This window comes from Anabrus simplex, chromosome 1 (assembly GCF_040414725.1).
Source record: "Anabrus simplex isolate iqAnaSimp1 chromosome 1, ASM4041472v1, whole genome shotgun sequence".
Taxonomy (NCBI): domain Eukaryota; kingdom Metazoa; phylum Arthropoda; class Insecta; order Orthoptera; family Tettigoniidae; genus Anabrus; species Anabrus simplex.
The window spans coordinates 654275722-654292403 of record NC_090265.1 but is presented as its reverse complement, the minus strand read 5'-3'; positions in this window follow the sequence as shown (position 1 = coordinate 654292403).

The following is a 16682-nucleotide window of genomic DNA, read 5'->3' as shown; positions in this document are numbered from 1 at the left end:
AAAGTACAGAGCGCCTGGCAAGGAGAGAGAGAGCGAGCGGGAGGAACACGTCCTTCCACTACGGCTGTCGAACTCGTCCTTGCGCGGAGACCCGAAAATCAGCAGTTTATATACTCTTGCGGAAAGTTCGAGGCGTTTCAGGAATGAGAACACCCTCCCACAATAATTTTATTGGCTAGGGTTAAGCAACATCTCCAAGTTGAAGAAGATACACCTGATTGGTCATAAATTAATTAAAGAAATTCGGGATTGGCTAAATTCAAACCGGGTGGAAGGAAGGGGTTAATATTGCCAACATAAACAATAACTGAAAGAAATTTAACAAAGAACAAACTTATAAACACAAAATTTCTTCAAAAACATAGTTCTTTCACTTCGCACTAGGGTGCATAATTGTATTTCTTCAGAAGTTTTTTTTTTTTTTTTTGCTAGTTGCTTTACGTCGCTCCGACGCAGATAGGTCTTATGGCGACGATGGGACAGGGAAGGGCTAGGAGTGGGAAGGAAGCGGCCGTGGCCTTAATTAAGGTACAGCCGCAGCATTTGCCTGGTGTGAAAATGGGAAACCACGGAAAACCATTTTCAGGGCTGCCGACAGTGGGGTTCGAACCTACTATCTCCCGAATACTGGATACTGGCCGCACTTAAGCGACTACAGCTATCGAGCTCGGTTTCTTCAGAAGTGCCATCTGGAAGAGAATGTCCACACTTCTTACTACAGGTAAAACAAAAATACATCGAAAACGACGCAGTTCAGAACCTTAAAAATTTACAAGTAGTGACATCTTCTGAGAAACTAGAAAATCAACACAGTAGATAAAGTTCAGACTTCCTCCAGTAGAGGAGTTTCAACTGGCGCAAAGTTCGAATTAGCGACGTGGAGGTGTACCACCCGGTACAGTACTTATCTATTCACACAAGTTTCACTCCGCCCCTGAAGAGGATGGCAGGCCTCCTAGAAATAACGCCGTCTCTCAGAGCGGGAGATTTGTAACTATGCTCGGAGAAGGTGAGGGGATTGGCAGCCGTGTGCTATACTGGGAACCGTCCCGTCATTCGCCTTAGTGCAGGAGAATGGAAAACCACGGAAAACCACTCTCAGGACAGCCGACGGTGGGGACCAGTCCCTCTCCGACTCCGGAATACAGAAGCATAGAGTCACGGTAGAGCCATGGGTTGGGTGGCTGGTCGGAGTGCAGGGCTGTTGGACCAGCCGTGGACTCTTGTTGACCGAAAACTACTCAGCATTCGCGAGAACTTACATGACCAAAAGAATTAAAGAACAAACCAGACGAATTAAATGAATGTCGCACTGGTGAACAACGGTTTTGGTACGTGAAAGATTAGCCGGTTGAAAGGAAAGAAAACAAATGGCTAATAACTAGCTCGAAAGATGAAGATCTGTAAATTGCCTATATAACCTATGAAAAAAAACTTAAAATGTGTAAAAAAATGCTAAAATCTGGCAAAAAAGGGCTTAAAATGCGATCGAAATTCATTCATAATTGTAGTTTTAATTACATACGAAGGGCGTACTATATTGTTTTACACTTTAGCTTTTCTACCAAAATGAAGTACATTACACATCAGTTGTTACGTCCAACTTCTCAATATAATCTCCTTGTAACCGTATGCACGTTTTTCATCGATGTGTCACACTCTCCAGACCTTCCTGAAATCATTCTTTCGGAGAGCTGCGTATCCATGCCTTGACAGCTGTGTCCAGTTCTGCAAAATCCGCCAAACAGCGACCACGCAGAGGTTTCTTCATGTTCGCGAACAGATGGTAATCACTGTTCGACATTTATTTGGCGGTGCACTGCCCCTATGCTTTCATTGCATCGATTGTTGTTTCGTTCGTGGCTCATGGTAATGGAGCCATGTCTCATCACCAGTCACAAGCACAGACATGAAGTCGGCTGGATCTTGATCATGGCGTTGCGGAAGTTCTCTGCACACGTCCACACACGTCTGCTTTTCGTCTGCAGACAATAGTCTAGACACCCACGTGGATGACACCTTCCCCAAATGTAAGTGGCCGTGCACGATCCGCTGCAGGTGTTTCGGCTAATTCCCGTGGCTGCCTCCATTTCCGTAAATGTTGTTTCCTTAGATGGCCTGTTCGACCTGGGCAATGTTGGCTGGTGTTGACACTGTCACATTCCTTCCAGAACTGGTTCCCTTGTCCAGCGATGTGCGCCATATTCTCGAACCTTCCACCCAGTTGTAAATGCTTTCCGTGACGGCGCAGGTTCTCCACAGACTGCCACCAAGCGCCGATGAATTTCTGCAGTGGTCACGCCTCTTTCAATAGGAACCAAGTCGTATAGCGCTGTCCCTGACGGTTGCTTTCCATGTTGTCTGCTCCTACACTGACAGCGCTGTAATGACATGGCTATGACGAGTGCATTCCTTGGCCCCTGTGCGTGTGCTGCTACCAAACAGTGGAACAAGACACTTGTTACACGTCACCATATTCAAAATTGAAATGTGAACCATACCCCGACGTACAAAAAATAAAGTGTAAATCGGTATAGTACGCCACTCGTATTTTATGAAGGAATATAATGTTTGCAAAAATTCGGGTGGTATGCAGTGCAAAAATATATCGGTGAAATATTTCTTCTTTCAGACAGTATATACTTGCTACTTGCTTTACGTCGCACCGACACAGATAGGCGACGATGAGACAAGAAAGGCCTAAGAATGGGAAGGAAGCGGCCGTGTTCTTAATTAAGGAACAGATTAACATAAATTAAACAAAGGAATTTCGTGTTTCTCAAAAAAAGTTCTTGCAAAATTTTGAATGTTTTTTTTTCATCTAGAATGAATTCAGTGAACCCGCAATGGACATCTTGGAGAAATAAATTGAAATTAGTATAACTGAAGTTGTATTTTTCTTAACCACACTGGGGTTACAGAAAGTGGAATTCGGAAACCGTCATCTCCGGGTTCTTAGCTGTAAAGGATCTTCGGTTTTCATAGAGCACCTTGCAAAACATCGAGAAATTCCCTCCATATCAACGGATGTTACGCGTTTATACTTGAATCAAGTAAGATCTTTCTCTTCAAAAACACATTAAAAAATTCTCCTTTCAATAATTCACCTTACACATAATTTGATACCCCTGGATTGTTTCAAGCACTAGTTTTAATTTAATTTAATTTTTATTTCATTTTCTCTCTTTTCAGGTACAGTACTAGAGAAAAGACATTTTAAGAGGTGATGGATGAATTCGAATTGTGAATGGACAGTAAAATTGTAGTCGAAAGGTGGTGAAGTCTTAAACAATGGCTGAAAAAGGACCAATAAGCAAAAAACACTGTAAACGGCAGAAAAGGACAAATAAAACCCACTATTTTCTGGCCTACCAACTACCGAGGAATCTCACTACTTAGCGTGCCCTACAATATCTTTTCAAAGGTGCTGGCTAGGAGACTCGAGGCCTGTGCATAGAGGCGACTGGGGAACTATCAGTGTGGGTTGCGGCGCAACAGATCAACAACAGACCACATACGGCTCATCCTTGAAACGTTTTACGAGTAGAACGTCAACATTCACCAGCTCTACGTTGACTACAAGGAGGCTCATGACAGTGTGAACAGGTAAAAGCTGCGACAGGTGTTGGAAGAGATACAGGTGCCGACGAAGATCACCAACCTTGTCCTGATGACTCTTAGAAGTACCAGAGCCAAAGTGAAGATTCAGGGCCAGCTCTCCAGGGAGTTCGAAGTGCAGAGAGGGTTGAGGCAAGGCCACGCATTGTCAATCACTTTGTTTAACCTCTGTCTGGAGCATGTTATGCGTCGAATACCACAGAACTCACGGGGGCTTTCGCGGACTATGTTATCCTACTCGGGAGAAGTGCAAAGTACCTGATGGAAGCTCTGCAACACATGAGCGAGGGATCACAACATCTGGGCTTACAGATCAACAAACACAAAACCAAGTATATGGTGAACACCAGAGACAAAAGGATAATTCAAGGCGTGAGAGACCTGGAATTTTCAGGTAACACCTACTAGAGAGTGACGCAGTTTAAGTTCCTCATGACTGAGGAAAACAAGGTCAGCAAGGAGATATAGGCTAGGGTGACAGCTGGGAACTGGTGTTACATCGCCTTCCGGAAGTTACCGAAGACTGCAACACTGTCCAGAAGATTGAAATTCACTGTGTAAAGAACTTTCTTCGGGTGTGGGAGAGAAATATCTTGAGGAAGATTTTCAGCGCGGTTCACGATGAAGGAGAGTGGCGTATCAGGACCAACGAAGAAGTCTATGCCCTGTATGGTGACATCGAGATAGTCGCGGAGGCTAAAAATAGGAGACTTCGGTATCTCGGGTACATCGTAAGGATGGACCAGGATCGAGCAGCGAAGATGATCTTTGACCAACATCCTGGTGGCCAACGTAGACGGGGGATACCAAGGACAAGATGGCTGGACAACGTCTCGAGAGATTTCGAGGGATCCAGGACTGGAGAAGGAGAGCTCTGAACCGAAAGAAGTGGGAGAAAGTTATTGGAGAGGCCAGGACCCTTCATGGGCTGTATCGCCAGGAGAGAGTGAGTAATTTTCTGGCCTACAATGACCCAGAATTAACATATACTCCGGACACTCGAGAGAAAGAAAGGATTTTTCTCAACTTCCAAGCCCTACTAATAACACTCGACTTGTGTAAGAGACTCGGTATAAAAGGAAGAGACCTAGGGGCAGACAGTGAAACAGCAAGTAACCTTGTATAGCGTGATTACTATCTAATGCCACAAATCTGTGCGAAGGTTCAAGCTTGGAGAGGAAAGAGAATAGTGGAGAGTGTAGTTGCTGTTGTGCTACTGGGAGCGAATTGAAGTCCTGTCGCACTAACGTAGTCGCCAGGACCAGACGTGAACACTTTCGTAGCAGCTAGCAGAGTGAACGTTCCTCCCTCTCACTCACGCTGCAGCAAATGGACTCATCCGTATATAAAACCCATTTAGTGCGCAACCAAGGTTTTGTACCATCAGAAGTAATCGCGCTTTAGTTTACAAATGACTGTTGATATATTATTGATCAAAGCCACGGGGCCTCCAGTTTGACGTTGAATCCAAACCACAGGAACGTGACGTTTTATTTCAAAACTCCCACATAGGTTAACTTGGATACGAACCGCTGCCCACTTAGTGAGAAGCCAGTGACAATGACATTCAGCTATCTCACTCTCCCCATCTCCCTTGCGAACCAGATGCATGGACATCGTTATCATCAATGAAGCGCTGATCGCACCTGGAATAGACTGGGCGAGTTGGCCGTGCGGTTAGGGGCGCGCAGCTTGAGCTTACATGCGGGAGATAGTGGGTTCGAACCCCATTGTCGGCAACCCTGAAGATGGTTTTCCATGTTTTCCCATTTTCACAGTAGGCAAATGCTGGGGCTGTACCTTAATTAAAGCCACGGCCGCTTCCTTCCCACTCCTAGGCCTTTCCCATCCCATCGCCACCATAAGACTTGTCTGAGTCGGTGTGACGTAAAGCAAATTATTTTAAAAACAGAACCGTACCCAGGTGGAGGACAGAGAGACTCTTTGTTAAACATCTACACTGAAAGTAGTGCTATCATTTATTGTTGAAAATAATACCTGAGTGGTTCGGAACAGTTAGGTGATGATGATGATGTTAATGATGATGATGATGATGCAGTATAACCGTGTGTATACAATGTAGAAATGTACCTACTAGTTCTATTTTAAACTCATATAAAACACTTTATACCGAAAATAAGATTTTGACAACACAAATATAATTTTATCCGTTACAAACTTATTTTATTAACACGTACAGTATATGAATAAATCAAAACTTAGGGTTTCAATACTTCTGTGTAGTTTATAATGGAAGCTAAAATATTGTGTAGTTTTGGTCATCTATAGTATATACAGGCCCTAAACGTGCGTGGCATTTAACATACCTCTGTTCTTAGAGCAAACGAGGGAACTGTGGAATTCCTGCTCGGGGTCGGCCGTTGCAGAGTGGGCTTTACCCTACAAGCGGCCTCGGCTGGTCCGTGGTCCAACAGCTCTGCACTCCGACAAACCAACCGAGCATAGGAGGGGTGACCGCGGCTCTGCCGTGGCTGTACGCCTCTGCATTCAGGAGATGGGGAGGGGCTGGTCCCCATCGTCGGCTGTCCTGTGAATGGTTTTCCGTGGATTTCCATTTTCCTGCACTAAGGCGAATGCCGAGACAACGGCTGCCAACTCTTTCACCTTCTCCGCACATCTCCTTCTCCGATACAAATCTTCTGGCCTGAGAGACGGCGTCGCCGTCTAGGAGGCCCGCCTCCCCCTTCAGGGGAGGAATGAAAACATTTAGTAGTATAGGTAGTAGTCCAGTTCGGAATCACACATTTTGCCGTACTGTGCACTACCAGAAGGCGTACAGCGATGTTCTAATATTCTACAAAATCGATGCCTTCGATACATCACGTTCCAATCCAGCAACAAATTACTATTTTTAAATACCTAAATATTATTGTACAGCAGAGAATCTGATAACATTAAGCTTATGAAGTCCTAATTAATCATCCAACCAAGTTTCGTTGTAATCTGTCAGGTTCAGTACGAACAGTTCCCTTGTAAGTGAAGACGTAACAAATCTTACGAGGTTACAGGAAGCATTCGATTGCATAAATCTGTCTCTGGCTCTTCTGGCATAGCTTTCGCCTGTAGTGTTAGAACACGAAATGATGTTACCCTGACTGTACTGGAAGCTCACTCTTAATGAACCGGACTGGGCAACAGTATGATAAATAATTTGTCTGTTCCTGATGGCGTGAGCTGCTCCCGTCTTGGTGTCTGGCCAGTCATTACCCACTGCACTACATGTCTGCTACGTGCTCAATTAACTTTTAGCTTCAGCCCATATTATACGAGCCATTGAAAAGTTTTCGAGGTAATTAAAAACAGGGAAGGGGTGGGTGGAGGAGCCTACTTCATCCTCTGTAGTTATAACGACATGGTCGGGAGTTTCCAACCCGCCATAGTTAAACAGCTTCCAAACATGTTAAGTTACGGATATTGAACTTTGTTATTAAACTTATACTGTACTTTCTGGCACAGTAGTAGAAAACCTCTTAATTTACCTGCGTGATCATTCCTTCATGAGCAATATATCTTCATTTGTTCCATAATAACCTCATCCTGATTTCTATAAGTTACGTTTTAGGATTTGCTCGAACAGTCTTGAATTCTGTTTCAATAGACAGAGAAAGCCTGTCCTACTCCTTGGCTGAATGATCAGTGTAGCCTTTAGTTCAGGGGGTTCTAGGATCGATTCACAGTCGGGCCGGGGATTTAGCCGCATCTTGTTCATTCCTATGGCTCAGGGACTCGCTTTTAAATTAAGTAAATATATATATATATATATATATATATATTTATTTATTTATTTATTTATTTATTTATTTATTTATTTATTTCATAAAACCCGTTTTGGCTTGAGCAATGCGGCCTTTAACTACAGTAGTACACCTTCCGTCCTGTGACCTGTATGCAGTGCGAGTCTCCTGCCCCTTTGAATGTAGTTTCAGGCCACACTTCGCACACATGCATGTTATAAACCACCTACAAATATTGAGGCATGTCAGTATGCACATATTACTGATGTTATTGAGCACACACCGTAGAGCTCTGACGGCCTTATGCCATTGATTTGTGAGTAGTAGCGCTCTGAATGAACTCACTGGCCATTCACAACAGATAATGAAACCTTTATACACGTGGAAGAGAGCATTAGGTCTACGCCAAGAGTACCACATAGATCCCTCGTTAGCTCAGTTGGAACCACCAATGAATTCATGAGCGCCCAAATAAAGTGCAAGCTGATTCGAATACCCTTACTTCGCGGGCATGTTGGTTCACATAGATGTTTTCAGGGACTGAATGTTTATGTGGCCCTGGAAAAGGGCGTGTGATGATCGTTCTGAACGGGAACAATATGGCGAATGGAAGCTACAGGAGATACGGGAACGCAAGTTCGGTAACGTAGTATATGCTCGAAATAGTGACCTCCTTGCTGAATGCACATTTGGGCACGCCGTTGAACTTGTTGGAGCATGTTGGATGTAACGGATCTGAAGACCTCCGTAATTAGATTTCGAAAATGGACCTACAAAAAGAGATTCAATGGTGTTAAATTTGGTTATCTGGTAGGACAGGTAACAAGTCCTCCCCCTCCTATTCACAGAATGGAAAGTGTAGCATTCAGGTGATTGCGGACGACTGCTGAAATGCGCGGTGCAGGTCCATCATACTGAAACCGCATGGTAATACGCTGTCTTAGAGGCACTTACTGTAACAACAGTGGTAACTGATGGCGGAAAAAATTAGGTACCGGTCTCATGCCAAATGCGCATCAAAGAAATGTAGGCCAATTAGGTAGCTTCCCAAAATACCACATCAAACATTTACACCCCATTGTACCTGAAATGCTACCTCTCTCATATAGTAGCTATTGTCTACGCTCCAAATTGTGCCGATTCACGGTACCTTTATTGTGAAACAGTGATTCATCCAAAAGCAAGATTTTTTTTTTTTTCGAAACGAATATCGCATTATTTTTGGCTTGCCTCAGTATCCATTCACAAATGTTGACCCGAGCACTGATATCTGCCCCATTGAGCTCCTGTTGTGATAGGGGACGAACGAGACTGTTGTGCAAGATACGTACTACTGAAGACTGGCTGATATTAGCCTGTTGTTCCCACAGACATATAGTAAATAGACTGTCAGCGCTGTATATCGCAGCATTGGTGCTAGTGAAGCCGGAAACTTGCAGCCGCCGCCATCTTACGTCACTACAGATCGACTGTAAACATACATGTTACTGTGCTACGTGCAGTTTTGGTTTATGTTGTTTTTATGCACATTTCACATTAATTTTTCGGCACACTACTGTGTGGCAGAATGGTGAATACCCGCGCAATATTTGGGTGTAGTTTTTCCTATTCACGACGAAAGAAGAAGGAAGGAATAAGAGTTTCAATACACGAGTAAGAGGCTTACATATGCTCATGTACACTTCTTGTCTACTTATTAATGCAATTAAATTCACTATTAAAGATTCCGAATTATGTAGGAGACAGAGAGCACTTCCTTCCGATTTATATTTGTTGGCGTTATCCCCCTTGTGATGGAGTGCGGCATAGGGAAATTATTATTATTATTATTATTATTATTATTATTATTATTATTATTATTATTATTATTATTATTATTATTATTATTATTATGTCCGCCTCCGTGGCGTAGTGGTTAGTGTGATTAGCTTCCACCCCGTAATGCCCGGGTTCGATTCTCGGGTCTGCCACGAAATTTTAAAAGTGGTACGAGGGTTGGAATGGGGTCCACTCAGCCTCGAGAGGTCAATTGAGAAGAGGGGAGTTCGATTCTCACCTCAGCCATCCTCGAAGTGGTTTTCCGTGGTTTCGCACTTCACCTTCAGGCAAATGCCGAGATGGTACCTAACTTTTTTTTTGCTATTTGCCTTACGTCGCACCGACACAGATAGGTCTTATAGCGACGATGGGATAGGAAAGGCCTAGGAGTTGGAAGGAAGCGGCCGTGGCCTTAATTAAGGTACAGCCCCAGCATTTGCCTGGTGTGAAAATGGGAAACCACGGAAAACCATTTTCAGGGCTGCCGGTAGTGGGATTCGAACCTACTATCTCCCGGATGCAAGCTCACAGCCGCGCGCCTCTACGCGCACGGCCAACTCGCCCGGTAGGTACCTAACTTAAGGCCACGGCCGCTTCGAATATCCCCATCCCCAACAAGGGCCCTTGTTTATCATACTGGGTGAGGCTGCCTTGGCGAGGTACTGGTCCTCCTTCCCTGTTGTATCCCCCGATCTGAAGTCGCACGCTCCAGGACACTGCCCTTGAGGTGGTAGAGGTGGGATACCTCGCTGAGTCCGAAGGAAAATCAACCCTGGAGGGTAAACAGATTAATAAAAAAGAAGAAGAAGATAATAATAATAATAATAATAATGATAATAATAATAATAATTGAATAATAGTGGCCTCGGTATCTTCTAATTTTTAAAGAGATATTGTAAGGATGACAAACTTACTCATAAAATTAGAGTCGAAGGATTATCACAGAATATTATTAAATATGTCTCAGGATATTTGGTATAATAATTTCGTGTGGCTATTTCTAGCTGGGTGCAACCCTTGTAAGGCAGGCCCTCCGATAAGGGTGTGGCGGCATCTGCCATGTGTAGGAAACTGCGTGTTATTGTGGTGGAGGATTGTGTTATGTGCGTTGCAGGGATGTTGGGGACAGCACAAACACTCAGCCCCCGAGCCACTGAAATTAACCAATGAAGGTTAAAATCCCCGACCCAGCCGGGAACTGAACCCGGGACCCTCTGAACCGAAAGCCAGTACGCTGACCATTCAGCCAACGAGTCGGACAGGATTTGTGGTGAAGATGTCCGGTTCCATGGCTAAATGGTTAGCGTGCTGGCCTTTGGTCACAGGAGTCCCGGGTTCGATGCCCGGCGGGGTCGGAAATTTTAACCATAATTGGTTAATTTCGCTGAAACGGGGGCTGGGGGTATGTATCGTCTTCATCATCATTTCATCCCCATCACGGCGCGCAGGTAGCCTACGGGCGCCTAATCAAAAGACCTGCATCTGGCGAGCCGAACTTTTCCTCGGACACTCCCGGCACTAAAAGCCATACGCTGCTTCAATTCATGTGGTGAAGATTTTAGTCCATTTTCTAAAATGTGACACTTGTAAGAAAATAGTTGTACATACAAGAAAATCCTTATCCATTCATTTCTTTCAAGAATAGAGGTAATCTGGGTGTTCCTACGAAAGATGTTCATGTGCGCAAATTTAATGAGATGTATTTCCGAGAGAATAAATGTAATGATATAAGCTGAGTGGTGAAAGGGAACATGCCTAATGAAGTCATAGCTGTTGTACGAAACTCATATACTTTAGATCTAAACCAAAGGACACGCAGGTTTATCGCCTTATTAGCGTAATTTCATCACAGTGCTTGAAAATACCTACGTGTGAATCATGCTGTAAGAGACTCGAATGGAAACATATTTGATCATAGATTGATATGAAACAGGTGGCTATTTTTAACCATTTATACCAGTGTTTCTCTTTCTTAACAGTAAAATAAAGGACCCAATCTAATTAATCAGAATTATTGCTATTATTTCTGAGTGGTTTTAATTATTTGAATTATCTCCTGCCCAATATTCCCGTTTCGGCTACTACTTTACATTAATGCATCGGGGAAGTGTAGTGACGTAAGATGGCGCCGGCCGCACGCTTCCGGCTTCAGAATCCTGCTGCTCATTGCCAGTCTATATCTATATGTCTGTGGTTGGTTTTATTCATTTTATATTGATACTCTCTGGAGTCCACTGAATATAGGCAGGAATATGCATCATACTTAACAATTAATACATTTACAACATCCATCGGTCATGAAGAAGCCATTTTTATTCCCGTCCCGGCAATCCCAGCATCCCTAGCGGCTTAATGCGCACCGTTAATACTCGAATTCCATTGGTCAATTCGGTCAAAGATTTGGCAATTCTTTGATCGATTAAAACATGTTCTAATTCACTTTCAAGACTTTTGAAGACTTCTCAAAACTTGTCAAATATTGAAAGTGATTTTACAAATAAACTTGTGAAGTATTGACAAGTCTTCTAAAGTCTTGTAAAGTCCTGAATTTGACAAAAATTTGATCGTGTACAATAGGCTTACTAAAATAACAGTACGGCCACGCTGCGAAAAGGAACAAACCATGGAAACTTCATTTCTAAGATATGCTCAATGCATTAACATCGGAAATGACTGATAGTCACTACTCTTGTTCTGTCTGTCTCTCTCTCTCTCTCTCTCTCTCTCTCTCTCTCTCTCTCTCTCTCCGTTCACTTTTCTATTCTCTGTGTTAGCGGCATTAATGTGACCCTATGTCTTTTCTATTACAAGTAGTATTTTCCGTAATACACCAGTGCAAGAAGGCTTGCCTAAAATCTGTTCATCAAAGGGCGCTAAATATCCAGTCTGAAATAAACAAGAGCCACTTTATGCATTCTGTTTGCTGAAACGGGAAAGATGAAAGCTAATGTTGAGCTATTTCAACGAGCGCTCATCAGTAAGGATAATAACTACTTGTTATTATATAAGTTGTGTATAACAACAAACCGAATAGTTAATGGCAATTAAAGATCCAGCATGGTTATTTTCATCAGTAAGGAGTAGAACCTTTTCTATAATTAATCGGGGGCGGTAACAAAAGACAGTATTATTGTGCACTTCTCTCTAACAATGGACTGTTCTGCGTAATATGATTGCATGAGCTTCACTTTAAGTAATATTAAATGTTACTAAATAAGAATAATGTTGATCTTATATTCAATGCTTATTTTTATTCCTGTTAAGAGCTAGGCTTAAGAGGAGAAAATAGGAGATAGGTCTCAAGATCATAAAAATGCATGTATGTTTGCCCCTATATCCAGTTTTCTAATACGGGCTCAAGGATGAAGTGTGAGGAAATACACGCCAATGGCATGATTTTACGGTTTTTCCTTTCCCGGCGCCAACCTCAGTTGAGGATGGAACGAATGATGATGGATTAAAATGAGTAAGGAAGTGGAAGGAATCGGCTGTGTCCTATGAATAGGAGCTGTCCCGGCATGTCCTTCCCCGCATAAGAGAGTCATGTCGCAGCAACAGTTTGAATGATACGGCCTCGGGGAAAGGAAAACTAAAACAACGTATTAGTACAAAAGCTTACTCTGGTTTAAATTGTTTGTCCACCCCTTTTCATAAAATAAAGATGAAAGCTTCATTGTAATATTATAACGAAAAGAACATTTATTATGAGAAATAAATAAATTACTAATGTATCAAAAAGGGTTTGCTTGACAACAAATAAAACATAAATTGGAAAAGTTAATGAAAAATTATTACACATTATAACAGGTTCCCTACGAAGAATATTTCTTGAACATACTAACCGAGTTTAAAAAATTAAACGTGGCCCTTTTCCATTTCTATAATAACGTTTGCGTCCGCTTCCGTGGTGTAGTGGTTAGTGTGATAGCTGCCAACCCGAAGGCCCGGGTTCGATTCCCGGCTCTGTTACGAAATTTGAAAAGTGGTGCGAGGGCTGGAACGGGGTCCACTCCGCCTCTGGAGGTCAACTGAGGAGAGGGGATTCGATTCCTACCTCAGCCATCCTCGAAGTGGTTTTCCGTGGTTTCCCACTTCTTCTCCAGGAAAATGCCTGGATGGTACCCAACTTAAGGCCACAGCCGCTTCCTTGTCTATCCCTTCCAAGCTTTCCATCCCCTAACAAGGCCCATGGTGAGCATAGCGAGCCTGGGCGATTTACTGGTCATCCTTCCCAGTTGTATCCCCGACCCAAAGTGTCACGCTCCAGGACACTACCCTTGAGGTGGTAGAGGTGGGATCCCTCGCAGAGTCCGAGGGAAGAACCAACCCTGGTGGGTAAACGGATTAAGAAAGAAGAATAACGTTTGCAATTTATTCAGTATTTACCTTCACGCCCTTAATACCTCACTACATTCTCAAGATGTTGCTTCCAGTGTTTCTCATTGGTGGATCTTGTTGTCAGAAGTATTTCTTCCAACAAACATGATTGCTTGTCTTCGAGGAAATCTGTTTATCTCAGACATCGATCGACGATTTCAGTTTTTCGAGCTGAAAGCCATTTCTTGAGGCGTTTTCCTTAAATGTGGCATACTGACCAGCTATTTCAATCTTCAGTTTTGCATTCACATCTGCAAACTCTACCTAGAAGATAGAGATTTTAATGACTGCTCTAATTGTAATTATATGCAAAGTCTGTTGGACACTCACCCGACAAATCAGACAAGAACTTTCCCTTCATACAACGTCATTCGCTGCCCCTTTCTGTCCGTTACATATTCCGTATATAATGAACAGACAAATGAAAAGAGGACTCCCCTCTGCAACGTGACCATCGAATGGTTTTATTCAAAAGTAATTACCAGAAGCGTTAATACATTTATTCCACTGGGAGAAGAGACCATCAACTCCATGTTTGTAGAAAGACGTAGGTCGCTGACGGATCCACAACCGCACCCACTGTTGCACTTCGTTCGAATGAAACCGACGTCCACGAATGTCTTTCTTCTCCAAATTTCTTCCTCCGTGATTCGCCGGTTATTCCGGATAAGGGCGTACATCAGTCCGCCCTATCACATCAGGAGTAATGGTTCGATGGGCCTGTCCTGGGAGCGCATCGTCTTGCAGTGAAGTGCGCCCTTCTCGGAATCGCCTATGTCACTCGTGCACACTCGTCATGGACATGCAGTGTTCGCCACACACAGCAGACATGACTGTGACGATGAGTTTCGCGTACTCCACCACCCTCCGCCACCAGAAAACAAACCACACTTCCCTGCTCTTCTTTGCTTGCCTCAAATTCTACAGCTGGACGAATACACTAGACCAGTCCACGCACCCAACAGCTGCCTGTAACTGTGACTTGTTACTATGCAGTTTTCCTACCACAGCGATGGTAGTATTACGGCTCTCTAAAGACTAGGTATGCTCGCCCGCCATTTTGGTTCATTCCTGCACTACAGTAGTTGGTAAGGTAGTTGATCGCCCCAGCCTTGTACTCGTGTATCCCTCTTTCTTACTGTTTACCAAGCCAGAAAATAATACTAAACTAACATAATGTAAAAATACTCATTCTCTGTATTACTCAAACGGTTACTGAACATAAATGTTAGCATATTTCGTACATTATTGTGTAATTTTTACTCGAGACGACTGCAAAAGCAAAGTCGTTGATACTCTTTATTTGCCTTTTAACAAACAAACAAACAACTAGGCATATATTCTCGCTGGAGAAATATTAGGAAAAATAGCTTACTAATAAATCGGTTTATTATGATTATATTATTGATATGTAGAATAGGTTGTTCGCAAATGAAATGAGGGACACCGTGGTGTTGATATAGACTACTGTCATTCTTAAGTCGTGGAATTTGACGTGATAATCGGTCGGTGTCGAAGATACATAAATTTGATAGAAGATTTTTATACCATATGATCTCAGTCGGTATTTCATACTTGCGTGAAACTGATTCAGAGAGCCTTAGGTAGTATCGATACGTAATAACAGTGTTGGCACCTTTCGTGCGGAATGTGTGATATGGCGGGTGTTCAGTCTACATTTAACTGTCACATATAGTTGCAGGTTATCTAGATACTGCCCTTCCGCATTCCTTTTGGCTGCGGAAGTAGGGACGTATACACAGCGAGTCCGTACACTTGTTACATTTTTCTTTTCCTATTTTTTTACAATTGTCTTTGCGTCGCATTGCCATACATAGGTCTTATGGCAACGATGGGATAGGAGTTGGAAGGAAGCGTCGATGGCTTTAATTTACAGCCCCAGCATTTCCCTGAAAATGGAAAACCACGGAAAACCCACTATCTGCCGAATTTAGCTGATAGTTACGTGGCCCAAACCGCACAGCCACTTGCTCCGTTTATATTTCTTCAACGCCATGCTAATTCTAGTTAATGTAAGATCTAGGATAATTTTCCACTCCTTCGATATTCCAGTTGCTTGTATCAGGTGGATACGATGAGTGTATCGACGTTTAGATGTTCACAATAATTAGGTTGGGGAAAGATTCAAAGAATCTGTTATAAACCAACTGGTAACCTTGCGTAGAAGTAACGCGAAAAATTTGAAACAGGCTGATTGATGCTTCAGTGCTAGCCTTCAATTAGCTCTTGAAATAAGTTACCTGTGAACGCGGGCGCAAGTCTCTTCCCTTCAGTCAGCTTCAGAGCCGTAATGAATGTGATACGGGGCCCGCCTGCCAAAATAAAATTCCGGGCCCCCGAAAATAAAATGCGAACCCCGAAAATGAAATGTAAAACCTATGAATAACTTACTATAAATGTAATTGCAACAGTTAAAAGTAAAATAATATATAGTAAAGTTAAATTAACAAAGGAATTGTTCATTATTGTAAGATTATTTAAATAATGTTCAATTAGTTTTCTTTCATATCGGCTAAGCTGCTGAACTACCAACCATGCACCACTTAGATGCTCGTACTTAACTTTAACTTTTTAGTAACTACGGAACTATATTCTGTAACCAATAACCAAGTCTCGGTTATAATGATTTATGCGATTAATACACAGAAAAATATACAAAAAATTAAGTAAAAAAAAAAACTGTTCAAATAATGTTTGAAAAATTAAAATCAAACCACACAACAGGTAAGCCTATTATTAACTTCATGCAAAGATAGCTCGTTCAGTACTGAGTTTGACTGATCTTTACTACACCAAATCCTTATTGGCACTTGTTGTGTGATAACCGTAAAATGTTCAGCAAAATTTGTGCATAATACGATTTCAGGCGCACTATATCACAAGAATGTAGAATTTTCTAAATGAAATATGATACTTTGGAATTGAATCTAGCAAAGAAGTCAGCTGAGGATAACATGATGGCAAGCAATATTTGCAGTCATACAAATGTTAGTGAAAAATGGAAGGGTATGTATAGGAACTTAAAGGCAGAAACAGGTTCCAAGAAGGATATTCCAGGAATCATTAATGAAAAAGGGGAATGTGAATGCAAGC